This window comes from Capra hircus, chromosome 19 (assembly GCF_001704415.2).
Source record: "Capra hircus breed San Clemente chromosome 19, ASM170441v1, whole genome shotgun sequence".
Classification (NCBI taxonomy): Eukaryota; Metazoa; Chordata; class Mammalia; order Artiodactyla; family Bovidae; genus Capra; species Capra hircus.
Genome location: NC_030826.1, coordinates 11,878,419 through 11,893,294, shown reverse-complemented (window position 1 = coordinate 11,893,294; position 14,876 = coordinate 11,878,419). Strand labels below are relative to the sequence as shown.

Sequence of the window (14,876 nt, the reverse complement as noted above, 5' to 3'; positions counted from 1 at the left end):
TATATTTCTCCCACCCTGCCCTTCCTTAACAGAAGGGAACATACTATACAACTGTCTGTACTTTGCTATTTTTTACTTATGAATTAGTATTCCAAGAGCTTCTCTATGAGATATAAAGCCACATATAATGCTCTTATTTGGACTTTCCTTAATTTCCATAACTTGTTTCCAATTATTGGAAACACTTGAGTGCACCCTCCCTTCGCCTTTTCTGATATTAGAAATGATGTATACATGAGCTTGAACTAAGGTCATTTTGTGTCTGTGTATCAGTTTAGGATAAATCACAGTTTCGATAAATGTTTTAAATTGCCTAGCAGTGGTCCCAGTTTCCATCTTCAGTCCTTCATGAGCTTCTCTGGGATGACCAGAAGTAAATGTACTAGAAGAGGAAGAGGCTTGGTGGGATCACAGCTCGGTGAAGTGTAGTTGGGACTACATACTTTGGCTTATACTTAGTTATATTCTGGTGTTTGGCATGGCCTAGGTATCATGTCTCTCTTGTAGATTGGGGTGGAAGGCCTAGTTGGCAGGTGGGACATCTATTGTGTAGTTTTTTTTTTTTTTGGAGTTGGAGACCTGGGGCCAATATTTGTGCCTTTAATAAATGGATTTACTACATTGTTTGAAGCCTATTTTGCATGGGTGGTTCAACTAGAATTTTTTTTCTTCCCTTGTCGGTTTTTTTGAGTTCTTATGGTTACTTCCTAGAAGATTTATAAGCAAATATATATTGCCTCAAATTTAATGAAATGCTAGATGTTCTTGAGTACAGAATTTGGCTTAAGGATTATTGAATAATGAATATATTGATCTTCATAATTCTTAAACATTTTAAGTAAAAATATTATTTATTCTTATATTCTGTAAATCATGTTATAGTTCCCTCTAATCTTAATAGGGGGCTTCCCTGGTGATTCAGTTGGTAAAAATCTGCCTGTAATGCAGGAGACCCAGGTTTGATCCCTGGGTTGGGAAGATCCCTTGGAGAAGGGAATGGCAACCCACTCCTGTATGCTTGCTTGGAGAAATCCATGGACGGAGGAGCCTGGCAGGCTGTTTAGTCCATGGGGTTGCAAAGAGTCGGATACAACTGAGCTACTAACACACACACAGACATATATGCACTAATCTTATAATAATTACATATATTATTAAATGTTTAGGATTTGAGGCTTTATATTTCTTAAAGATTGGTTTTATTTTGCAGAGATAGAAGAATCCTGTTTGTATGTCATGGATTGAGTGAACTCGTTTTTTTGCCTTTGGGGATATGAGGTTGACATTTTTTCAAGACTTTGCAATATTGTTTGTAATTGAAGTATCATGCCAAAGGCATAGACACAGGACCTAAAATGTAACGGTGTTTTGTTTGTTTGCTTTTTCCTAACAAGAGAAATAATTCTAGATTGTGTTCAGAGGAGAGGATTTTGTAAATGTAACCTTTTCTTATTAATGGAGACTATATTTTGACTAATGGAGACTAAATTTTAGTTTTTAGTGATTGAGTGATTGGAGTATAATTGCTTTATAATGCTGTGTTAGTCTCTACTGCACAGCAGAATGAATCAGCTATATGTATATAAATGTATATATATCTTCTTTCTTGGATTCCCTTCCCATTTCGGTCACCACCATTTTGATTCTTTACTGTTTGTTGACAGAGTTGAAGGCAAAGAGGAAGCTCGAGCTTAAACAGGGTTGGGCCTTGTGGGATTAGGGGTGTTGACCAGATTGAGCACATTCCTTTGGTGGTACTCAGGCTGCCCACTTGGTTTGGTTATAATTTGGTTATAATCGCTTTTAATAGTTGACTTATGTCTAGCTCTGAGTAACTTAAAGGTCTTCTGAGTAATTTTAATTACTTCTTTAAAGTAATTCTTATGCCCAGATTGTATTTTGAAAGAACTAAATAATCTTTTCTTTGTGAAATTTTCATTGACTGTCAGTTGTTACTGTTGTAGTAGTATAGCCCCCATGAGGACTGGTTCAAGAATTAGGAGGCAGTTTGGAAAAAATAAGCTCCTTCTGTTGCACTGATGGAGCTCTTACTGTGTTCAGAGAGCTTTTTATACACATTGTCTCATGAGTTGTATACTGTGAGGGAGAAGTTATCCTATTTTATAGGTGGTAAGGTCACACTACTTAAAAGAGGAGGAATTGGAATGCGAACCCAGTTCTGTCTGACTTCATGTTCAAAGCCCACTATCTAAGGGCTCTGTTTCCTCTCTGTGGTAGCAGAAGATGTGCCATGCAAGTGGTAGGGCAGCTTAGTGTTAGTTTTCAGTGTAAACGGTTATGATGTACCTTCGTATGTTCATCCTTTATAGACTAGTGTGAGTTACCCATTACTCTAACTAAACCCTTCTGAAACTTATCATTAGTTAGCCATTCAGTTATCATTTAAGTGTTACCATGTGTAGATGAGGAGCTTATGTTGGTCAGTCTAGAAATAAACCTGGTTCTAAGGGACCTTTGAGACCACAAAGCGTATTTGCTTTTGAGTTAAGGGAGGGTGGGCAGAAAGTCAATCCTTGTCTGAATTTCAGCTCAGTTTTTGCTTCAAGTTTGTGCCCAAGGTTGATTTTATGTAATTGTCCCACCTCTGAGTCTCAGATTAAGAAAATAAACATCCTGGCTAAACATTAAAAAAAAAATTCTTTATGAAGTTCGTTGTTGTTGTTCATTCACTAAGTCATGTGTGACTCTTTGTAATCACATGGGCTGTAGCAAGCCAGGCTCCTCTGTCCAATGCTGTCTCCCAGAGTTTGCTCAAATTCATGTCCATTGAGTAGTGATACTTTCTAACCTTCTCTTCCTCTGACACTCTCTTCTCCTTTTGCATTCAATCTTTCCCAGCATTAGGATCTTTTCCAGTGAGTCAGATCTTTTCCAGTGAATTGGGTCTTTGCATCAGGTGGCCAAAGTATTGGAGCTTCATCTTCAGCAACAGTCCTACCAATGAATATTCAGGGTTGATTTCCTTTAGAATTGACTGTGTTTTTTTTTTATGAAATGCACAAATGCAGTTGAGGCTTAGATGATATCTCAGAATCTAGCTAAGTAGAGTTAGCTCAAAACTGTGCAGAAGTAGTATCTCTCCTGCCCAGTCCCTGCGACTTTGTGTATGAGATGCCTGCAGGAAAACACCAGTATTCATAGCTTTCCCAAGCTGTCCGGCGCCTTCTGTCAACACATCTGATGTAACATGAGAAAGAATGATTATTTATGTTGTTGGTCTGGATAAATAGGTCCCTTTCCTACTCATGCCCAGCAATGTCATTACCTCTTTTTGGTTATGTAAATATCGGTGCTCTTGCTTAAAATTCTTTTTTAAAAAATTTATTTTATTTTCTTTTGGCCATGGTGCATGGCTTGTGGGATCTTAGTTCCCCAGTCAAGGTTTGAATGTGGCCCTTGGCAGTGAGAGCTCAGAGTTCTAACCACTGGGCTGCCAGGGAATTCCTTTAAAATTCTTTAAAAAATTTAAAAAAAAAATTTTTTTATTTGAAGGATAACTGTTTCACAGAATTGTTATTTTCTGTCAAACATTAACATGAATCAGTCATAGGTATACATATGTTCCCTCCCTCGCATCTTACCCCTCTAGGTTGTTACAGAGCACCTGTTTGAGTTCCCTGAGTCATACAGCAAATTCTGTCTATTTTACATATGGTAATGTAAGTTAATTAAAAAAATCAGCAGTACATGGACTAAAGACCAAACAGATTTATGGGATTTATATATAAAAAAAAAAAACAACAAAAAAAACACAGTAGTTCTGTACTTTTCCTTGAACTCCCATAATTCTTTTAGCTCTTGTTATCTTAGTTATTTATTTTATTTATTTCAGTTATTTAAAAATATCTTGCTTGTATTCTATATATATATATATATTTTCAGCCAGTCTTACACATAGATTGACTGGGTACACTGAGATATGAGAACTTAAAAAGTGTTCATTTATTCAACACAAGTCTGTAATAAAGTATGTATTTTGAGCAAAATAGGGTCTTTTCTCTAACGGAGCTAGTAGAAAAACTGGATTTAAATAAAAATAAAGATAAATTGTAATATGAAGAAAAAAGGTTATAATAAGGAAGCGGCATGAAAATAATTAAATTTAGCCACAGTTATGATTGGAACAGCAAATAGTAAAGTCAGAGGTTCTGAGGTGGAAATGTTCTTTATAGTTGGACATTGAGATTTCTTAAGTTTTTTTCTTCTTAAGAATATTGAGAAAAATATCTTTATGATTATGTAATTTAGAGAGATCAATAAAAGGTATACCAAGGCTCTTGGTAGATTTGCCAAATTGCTTTCTTATATAGTCATGCCATTTATACTTGCCTCGTTCATTCATTAATTCATTCACTCAGCAAAGATTTATTGATTGTCTTTTGTATGCCAGACCTTGTTCAAGGTGCTGGGAAAACAACAATGAGCTAAACAAAACCATTATTCTTATGGAATATCTATTCTAGGTAGGTGGATTGAAGAGTGGGGAAGATGATATTAAAACATGTACCATGCTTTGATATAGGTAAACACATACCAGGTGTTATAGTGGGGTGGTTGATGTTGTGGGTTGCTGTATGATGTAAGGTAGTCTTGGAAAGCCTCTCTCAGTGATTTGCAGAGCAGAAGTGTGGAGGAGTAAGTCTTGTGGGCAATTGAGGAAGGGGCATTTAAAGGCAGTACTCTCTCATATAGGATTCTGTTTCCTATATTTAAGAATAGCAGGGAGTCACTTTGATGGAGCTTGGTGAGCAGGTAAAAAATGCTGGGTATCTCAGAGGTGGTGCTGGGCTACAGTTTTGCAAGGTAAAACTTACAAAATGAGCTTTGTACCATTGTAAGAACTTCAAAAAGTCTGAATATAGAGCAAAGTTGAACCAGTTTTACGGAAAATATATATACTCACCACCTCGAATATACCATGAAAATGTTTACTGTATTTGCTTAATTTTCTTTCTACCTATAGATCTTATTGGGTGCATTTCAAAGTAAATTGCAAAATCAGCATGGTTTCCCCTAACTACTTTTGCATGGCTTATCATTAAAGTTGAATATTTGATTAGTTTTTAATGTAAAGTTTACCCACAGTTTAATACACAGATCTTAATATGTAAACTTCCTGAGCTTTGATAAGTACATGGCAGCCCAAATGTCTGTCAAGATATAGACCATGATTATCATTCAAGAAATTTCCCTCATGGCTGTTCTCAATTTTTCCTCCATCCCATCTGTGAAACAGCCACTATTGTTATCTTATTTTCCACTGTAGATTAGTTTGCCTGTAGATTAGTTTTGCCTGTTTTAGTTATGGCACTCAGGCTTAGTTGCTCTGCAGCATGTGGAATGTTCCCAGACCAGGAATTAAACCCATGTCCCTTGTATTCGCAGATGGATTCCTATCCACTGCACTGCCATGGAAGTCCTCTCATCCTCTTTTGAAGTGCTTAATATATTAAACAGATCTTGAAAATGTATTCATTACAGTACCTAAAAGATGAGAGTTGTATGAAACAGTGTATTTGAGGTTCAGTAAGTTAAGATTTATTAGGGAAAACCACTGGGCCATTCAGGTATGACCCCTTACAATTATACAATGGAAGTGACAAATAGGTTCAAGGGATTAGATCTGATAGAGTGCCTAAAGAACTATGCACGAAGGTTTGTAACATTGTAGAAGGCAGTGATCAAAACCATCCTCAAGAAGAAGAAATGCAGAAAGGCAAACGGTTGTCTGAGGAGTCCTTAAAAGTAGCTGAGAAAAGAAGAGAAGCGAAAGGCAAAGGAGAAAAGGAAAGATATTTCCATCTGAATTCCAAAGAATAGCAAGGAGAGATAAGAAAACATTCTTAAGTGATCAGTGCAAACAAATAGAGGAAAACAATAGAATGGGAAAGACTAGAGATCTCTTCAAGAAAATTAGATACCAAGGGATCATTTCATGCAAAGATGGGCACAGTAAAGGACAGAAACAGTATGAACCTAACAGAAGCAGAAGATAATAAGAAAAGGTGGCAAGAATACACAGAAGAACTGTACAAAAAAGATCTTCATGACCCAGATAACCACAGTGGTGTGATCACTCACCTAGAACCAGATATCCTGGAATGCGAAGTCAAGTGGGCCTTAGGAAGGATCACTATGAACAAAGCTAGTGGAGGTGATGGAATTCCAGCTGACCTGTTTCAAATCCTAAAAGATGATGCTGTGAAAGTGCTGCACTCAATATGGCAGCAAATTTGGAAAACTCAACAGTGGCCACAGGGCTGGAAAAGGTCAGTTTTCATTCCAATCCTAAAGAAAGGCAATGCCAAAGAATACTCAAACTACCACACAGTTGTACTTGTCTCACATGCTAGTAAAGTAATGCTCAAAATTCTCCAAGCCAGGTTTCAACAGTGTATGAACCGAGAATTTCCAGATATGCAAGCTGGATTTAGAAAAAGCAGAAGAACCAGAGATCAAGTTGCCAGCATCTGCTGATCATCCTAAAAGCAAGAGAATTCCAGAAAAACATCTATTTCTGCTTTATTGACTATGCCAAAGCCTTTGACTGTGTGGATCACAAGAAACTGTGGAAAATTCTGAAAGAGGTGGGAATACCAGACCACCTTACCTGCCTCCTGAGAAATCTGTATGCAAGTCAAGAAGCAACAGTTAGGACTGGACATGGAACAATGGACTGGTTCAAAATTGGGAAAGGAGTACATCAAGGCTATATATTGTCCTCCTGCTTATTTAACTCGTGCAGAGTATATCATGGGAGATGCTGGACTGAATGAAGCACAAGCTGGAATCAAGATTGTGGGGAGGGATATCAATAACTTCAGATATGCAGGTGACACCATCCTTATGGCCGAAAGTGAAGAGGAACTAAAGTGCCTTTTGATGAAAGTGAAAGAGGAGAGTGAAAAAGATGGGTTAAAACAGCCTTCAGAAAACTAAGATCATGGCACCTTGTCCTAACACTTCATGGCAAATAGATGGGGACCAGTGACAGACTTTATTTTGGGGGGACTCCAAAATCACTGCAGATGGTGACTGCAGCCATGAAATTAAAAGACATTTGCTCCTTGGAAGAAAAGCTATGACCAAACTGGAGAGCATATTGAAAAGCAGAGACATTACTTTGCCAACAAAAGGCTGTCTAGTGAAAGCTGTGGTTTTTCCAGTACTTATGTATGGATGTGAGTTGGACCATAAAGAACGCTGAGTGCTGAAGATTTGATGCTTTTGACCTGTGGTGTTAGAGAAGTCTTTTGAGTCCCTTGGACAGCAAGGAGATCCAACCAGTCCATCCTAAAGGAAAGCAGTCCTGAATATTCATTGGAAGGACTGATGCTGATGCTGAAACTCCAGTACTTTGGCCATCTGATGGGAAGAGCTGACACATTGGAAAAAACCCTGATCCTGGGAAAGACTGAAGGCAGCAGGAGAAGGGGACAACAGAGGATGAGACGGTTGGATGGCATCACTGACTCGATGGACATGAGTTTGAGCAAGCTCTGGGAGTTGGTGATGGACAGGGAAGCCTGCTGTGCTGCAGTCCACAGGGTCGCAAAGAGTCGGACATGACTGAACGACTGAAGTTAAGATTCGGAGTGTTTTCTTGGATGTGCTGCAGAGAAGCAACACTAGGTGTCGCTAACACATTGAGCTAAGAAAAGTCCAGCTGTTCCCTTAAAAGAAATTATTTTCCCTAAAGCTTTTAGTGTGGCTTTTACACTTTTTGTCTTGTCTTTACATTGAAAACTTCAGAGAAATCCTGCAAGGACATATTTGAGGTGAATACCAATTAACTTATTATTTGTTAGAAGACGGGTGCCAACTTTGCCATGTTGAGATTGCTAGCTAGGAAACAATTTTTATGGGTTTCATTTGGGAACAATCTAAAGTCAGTGATTTGGGTAACTGGCAAGCAGAGAAAGTTTGAATATGGACCCAAATCAAAAAAATTGCCTTTGTTGAGAGTAGAGCCTTATTTTGTTTGGTTCAGTCTCTCATTACTGGAAAGAGAAGTAATGGATGGCTCTTTAGTCACTTGGCAATGGACGATCTTCGGGTGTCACAGAGTGAATAAAAGCAGAAATGAAGAATAATATTGAAATAACTTGTGGAATTCTGCCAGGCTCCTCTGTCCACAGGATTTCCCAGGCAAGAATACTGGAGTGGGTTGCTGTTCCTTCTCCAGGGGATCTTCCCGACCCAGGCATCGAACCCGGGTCTCCTGCATTGCAGGCAGATTCTTTACCATCTGAGCCAGCAGGGAAGCCCTAATAAAAGCAGAAGTGAAGAATAATGTTTAAGTAGCTTGTGGAATTCACTTAGATCAGTAGAGGAAAATATTTTCTGTGGAATATGTTTCCTTAGGTATTACTTTAAACAAGTCTATATCTAAAGTTTAGTCTTTCCAGTGTTTAAATAGTGGCTTTCTGTGACTTTTGTTGATTTGAAAAATGAGTTTGAAATTTATTATTGTAAATCGGAATCTCTCGTTTGAAATATTTTTGATATTTTTGCACTCTAAAATGGAAGATCTTGTTTGGACACAAGCTGACCAGTGAGTGTGCAGAAGGCAGCTGTTTTTCTTACGAATTTCACTGAATATGTTAAATACCATCAAGTGCAGAGATCATCATTGAGCAGACTGAGTTTTTAATGTGTGTATATAACTTTCTGGGCACAACTCAGATTAAGACACAGACCCTTTCCAGCGACTCAGGAGTCCCTCATGCCACCTGCCTGTCACTACTGCCCTCCTTGTACCTCTAAGTAACCACTATTCTGACTTCTATCACCAGAGATTAGTGTTTTCTATTCTTGAACTTAAAAAAAACAGGGTGTGTGTTGCGGGGTGGTCAGAGATAATCCAGTCTATTCTTTTGTGTCTGGCTTCTTTCTCTCAACAGTGTGACTATGAGATTCTTTCATGTTATTGTATGTAGCAGTGATTTGTTCTTAATTTTGCTGTATACTATTTTTAGTGTCCTACTCTTTGCAACCCCATGGAAAGGTATCTCTGTCCAGACAAGAATACTGGAGTGGGTTGCTATTCCCTTCTCCAGGGGATCTTCCTGACCCAAAGATTGAACCTGAATCTCCTGCGTTGCAGGCAGATTCTTTACCATCTGAGCCACTGGGGAGGCCTTTCCATTATACAACTGATTAACATTTTTGTTGATTTCGCTTTTTGAATATTATGGCTAAAGCTGCTCTGGTGCTCTTGTATGTGTTCCTTGGTGGATATATGCTGCACCCGTTTCTCTGGGATGTAGACCTAGAAGTGGATTTGCTGTGTTGAAGTGAACGTGTACGTTTAAAACTTCAGTAGACATTGCCAATCAGTTTTCCAAAGTGGTTTTACCAGTATGTACTCCCACCAGCAGTTTATGAAAGTTTACATGCTGCACGTTCTCACTAGCTCTTGGTATTGTCAGTCTTTCTAATTTTAACAATTCCTGTGTATTTGGGTTGGTATCTTATTGTGGCTTTAAAGATGCTTTTATTTTGCAGTAATTTTTAACTTTCAGAAAATTTTGTACTAATAGAAGGAACTCCTGTTACTCATTACTCAGATTTACCAGTGAAGGAGATTTTACTTTTTCTTTATCATTCTCTCAATTTTTTCTGTGTGTGCAGGTTTTTTTCTGAACCATTTATCAGTAGGAGAATTTATGCCCTCCTTCCATAAAAAATTCTGTACATATTTCCTGGGAACAAGCACATTATCTTTTTTTTTTTTTTTCACATTATCTTTTATAACCATAGCACTGTAATCAAAACCAGCACCTTTAAATTTGATACAAATAATAATCCAGTCCATTTTCTGATTTCATCATTTATTCTGTTAGTCTTCCTTATAGGTTTCTTTAAATTTTCCCTTTTTTAATGTTGTCTTTTGATGAAGGAAATCCAAATCAAATTTTAAGTGGTTTACTCTATTCTTAATGCTTTTTGTATCCTTGTTTATTCTAAGGCCGTGAAAATATTCTGTTATGTTTTCTGCTAGAAGATTGCTATTATCTTTAGATTTATAATCCTTTTGAAATTTTTGGTATATGGTTTGACGCAGGGGTCAAGACTTTTCTGAATTGAAAAAATTTAAAAATGTAATTGATTTAGCACCATTTCCTGAACAGACTGACTTCCCAGGTTGCTCAGTGGTAAAGAATTCACCTGCCAATGCAGGAGACTCAGGAGATGTGGGTTCAGTTCCTGGGTCAGGAAGGTCCCCTGGAGGAGGAAAGGGCAACCCACTGAAATATTCTTGCTTGGAGAATCCCATGGACAGAGGAGCCTGGTGGGCTACAGTCAGTGAGGTCACAAAGAGTTGGACATGACTGAGCACGCATGAACTCAGCACTCCTGAAAGGACCATTCTTTGCCCACCAAATATGAGTACGTAATTTTGACCATTTCTATGTTTTTGCTTTTATTTTTAGTCTATTTTCAAATTGATTTTTAAAACCTCTGAATTTTGAAAAAATTATAGACTCATGGGAAATTGTAGACTATTAGAGTCCTGGGTGCATTTCCCTCAATTTCTCCCAGAGGTGACATATAAATTATAGCACCAAATCAAAACCAGGAAATAGATATTTACAATGATTAAAAATTTTTTTTTTATAGTTTGTCTTTTCCAGTTTTATTTAGATTTAGTTGACCTAATACATTGATCTTTAACACCATGAATTATGGTCATTTTACCTATTTTGAACTTTATGTTGATGGATTCATAGTATATGAACTCAATCAGATTTTCATCTACAGATGCAATGATTAATCTTGAGACTAAGTCCCATTTTTTTTTTTTTTTCAGTTTGCCATATTTGAATATTCTTCACCTTGGCCTGGGGGATTATTTGCAGCTAGGCAGAGTGCCTTGATCACACGGTTTTCTCTTATGCCTTTGCTTTTAATCTACTTTCTTTCCTTTTTAAAAATTCATTTAAGTAGATTTATTATTGTATTTATTTATTTATGACCAACAAAGACCTGGTCTTTGTTGCTATGTGGACTTTTTTCTAGTTGCGTCAGGCGGGGTTACTCTAGCTGCAGTGCATGGGCTCAGAAGTTGCGGCCCTGGGGCTCTAGAGAGCAGGCTCAGGATCAGGGATTGAACCTGTGTCTCCTGCATTGGCAGATGGATTCTTTACCACTGAGCCACCAGGGAAGCCCTGTCTTCTTTCTTTACGTATATGTTTCTGGTTTAAAAAGTACTGGTCATCTTGATGTGAACTGTCAGAAGTGATAACAGAATTAACAAATGATTGTTTTAAAAGGCTGATACTTTTTAAAATAAGAAATTAATTTAAATGAATTTTAATACATAATACATCAAAGTATGCAAATACAAGTTATATGTATTTGTGACTCATTCTTGCCATTATTGGCATTTTGGACCAGGTGACTCTTTATTATGGGGGGCTGTTCTGTACATTGTAGCATACATAGTCACATCTGTGGCTTCTGTCTACTAAATGCCCAAACCAACTCCCTTAATTATGACAATTAAAAATGTCTCCAGTCATTGCCAAATATCCTCTGGTTGAGAACCACAACTCCAGAGAAAATTTTGGTTGAAACTAGTGGCTTAGATACATATAATTTGATGGGAAAAGTTGTTGAGTGTAGTTAAGCATACCAAAGATTTATTGTACATGTATACGTGTACACACACACACACTTTAGTGAGAATAATGGGATTGAAATATCTGTATTTTTAAATATTAAAATTAAGTGCTATCCATTATAAGCCTGTTCTTTCCCTTAATATTCATTCAGGTTGATTGGTAGTAATCAACTGTGTTCTCATTTTTTTTTTCAGATGAGAAGGGTGAGGTAATAGAAAATAATAGGTTTCTGGGGACTTTCTTATTGGCTGTACCAGGTGGCATGTGGGATCTGGTTCCCTGACAGGGACCAAACCTGTGCCCCACACAGTAGAAGCGTGGTGTCTCAACAACCAGACCCCCAGAGAATTCCCCTCTGGGGACTTTAAAAGGGAACTGAAGTAGTATTTCTATCTTCTAAATTTTGTTCATAATCTATTTAATGTTTGAATTTTGAACATAGGCCCGAAGGAATGAAGTTAAAAGTTTCTGATTTCATAATTTTTGATTCAGTTTTCCTGTGTGTTTCAGTATTTTCTGGAAATCTTGATTTTATATTAGCAGTTGGGAGAATTCTTCGTAAGTGTCTCTAGAGCTATGATCAGGTTTTCATGGTCTATATCTCTGGTGCCAGGTACATTGTCTGATAGGATACGTGTGTGTGTATTTACATATATATTTACATATGTATGTGTGCACACACACACATATATATGCACATGTACATATGAGTATATATGTTAATAAATATGTTTCAAGATTTCAGCCTTTTGCTGGATATTCTAAGTGTGCTAGGGAGTCAGTATCAGAAAGATTCAGTCAACTTTATAATCTTTTGCTGTTTGCTTTCATTCTATTTCCATTCCCAGTCTATCCCCTTTTCCTAAAATCTCTTAAAAAAATTAATTAGCAGAACCCTCGTTTTTCCCTTCAGCCACACTGGAACTTTAGGTCTATGCCACATGTTAGGATGTATGATGTAGCTAAGGGCTGAGCCCTGCCTCGAGGAGATCGCGTTTTACTTGTGCGCTATGTCACTACATAATTGCAGTCTGTGTTAGTGCTTCCCAAATGGGAGTGATTTTGCCCCCAAGGAAACATTTGTCTGTGTTTGCAGACATTTTTTATTGTCATCATTAGGAGTTGCTACTGGCATCTAGTGAGTAAAAGCCAGAAATGCTGTACATTGTACCGTGTACTGGACAACCTCCCATAACAAAAATAGTTGCGTCCAAAATGTTGGCAGTACTGAGTCTATGAGATTCATGTCACGATGGGGGTTTGAGCAGAGTGCAGTGGAACCCTGGGCACTGTTGGGGCGCTTTGGGGAATTTTGATGCTTGTGCTGCACAGTGAAATTTCATAATACAAATAGTAACAACTATTAAAAATCAGAATGTACTACACACATTATTTTAGGCACATTACCCTTTATTGTCTTATTATCCTATCAATTTGTCTAGTTACTATTATTCCCAGTTTACAGAGGAAAAAAATTGAAGTTCGTATTTAACCAGCTCAGCTTCTTTGATAGATAACTTAAGGAAAACAAAAGTATTTTTCAGAGCAGTTTTAGGTTCACAGCAAAATTGAATTGAGCATACAGAGTTCCCACCACATCCTCTTGCCCCCACAAACACATAGCCTCCCCATTAATCAGCATTGCACATCAGAGTGGTGCCATGTTTGAACTGATGAACCTGTGCCGACCCCGCGTTATCATTCAGAGCCCATGGTTTACATTAGATTTGCTTTCAGTGTTGCACATGCTGCGGGTTTTGACAGATGTGTAATGACACGTCCCCACATTACAGTATCACACAGAGAGTCTCACTGCCCTCAGTGCGCTCTGCCTGGGCCCTGATCGAAAAATCTTGTGTGCTCCCTCCTCTGGCAACCACTGGTCTTTTTACTGTCCATGTAGTTTTGCCTTTTCCAGAATGTCCTGTACTTGAAATCATGCAGTATGCAGCCATTTCAGGTCAGCTTCCTTCACTTAGTGACATGCATTTGCGTCTGCCTCACATCTTGCCATGGCTGATAGCACATTTATTTCTAGTGCTGGGTGATACCCCTCTGTCTGGAGGCACCACAGTGTCTCTATGACATATACCTTTAAAAATTAAGACATATACCTGTAAAGATTACCACAAAATGTACAGATGTCAAGTCTATAGTTTGATGACTGTGTGTTTTATGTATGTTTATGTAAGTGTGTATATATGTGTATACACATGCAAATAAGTGGAACTACCATTGAGAACAAAATGTAGAACATTTTTCTTACTCAGAAAGTTCCTCAGACAGTATTAACCCCAAGGTAATCACTATTCTAACTGTAGATTAGCTTTGCCTCATTGAACTTTGTATAAGTAGAGGCACACAGCATGTGCTATTAAACTTTGTGTCTATCTTTTGTGCTGTGTCTTTTTAAAAATTCATCCGAGTTGTTACACTTTGTAGTAGTTTGTATTTTTTATTTTTTTCGTGACTGTGTTTCATTCTGTGGATTGAATATGCTGCAGTTTGTTTAGCTGTTCTTCTTTTGATGGGCATTTGTGTTTCTGGCTTTTGGCTATAGTGAATAAAGCTCCTATGAACATCATTGTAGATCTGTGAATAATACTCTGTTTTTGAGTATCTACCTAGGAGTAGAATTGCTGGGTCATAGGTTAGGCATGTATTTAACTTTATTAGAAATTTCCTGGAGTTTTCCAAAGAGCCTGTACCGTTATACACTTAACATCTGCAATATCTAAGAATTCTAGTAGCTCCATTTCCTGCACCTTTTGGCACTGTAAGTCATTTTTTATCATCCGGTCAATCTTACAGGTTTGTATGATACCTATTTTACAGAAGAAAAACCTTAGCCTTCCTTCTCTTTGATATAATCAGTTTCTCTTTGGTTAGATATCTACTGCAAAACTATCTTCAACCCACAGATTATATCAGTGTAGGTTTACAATGCCAATAAAATATGACAAGCTCAGTCTTTTAAAAGTGGAAAAAGGCTATAAGCCAAAATTGGCTTATCTGTAGCATCTTTTTCTCTTGTTCCTTTTCAATTGGACATCTACTCAGCGTGAAATAAAATAACGAGTTAAGGGGAATCCAGTTTGTGTGTCTGAGTGATTATGAAGTGTTTATGACAGCTCCTAGGCTGACACGCTCTGTAATGGTGTTACATTGACTTCTGAACACCTTCTAGTCTGCCTCCAGGCGTGTGTGTCTGTGTAGTCTGAGTGGTTT

The 14,876-nt window shown here is 37.7% G+C and overlaps 1 protein-coding gene across 8 annotated transcripts in view; it reads left to right on the top strand.

Annotated features, from left to right (window-relative positions):
* Positions 1 to 14,876, top strand: part of BCAS3 (BCAS3, microtubule associated cell migration factor) — a 592,226-nt gene that overhangs the window by 35,260 nt on the left and 542,090 nt on the right. The window lies entirely within an intron of this gene.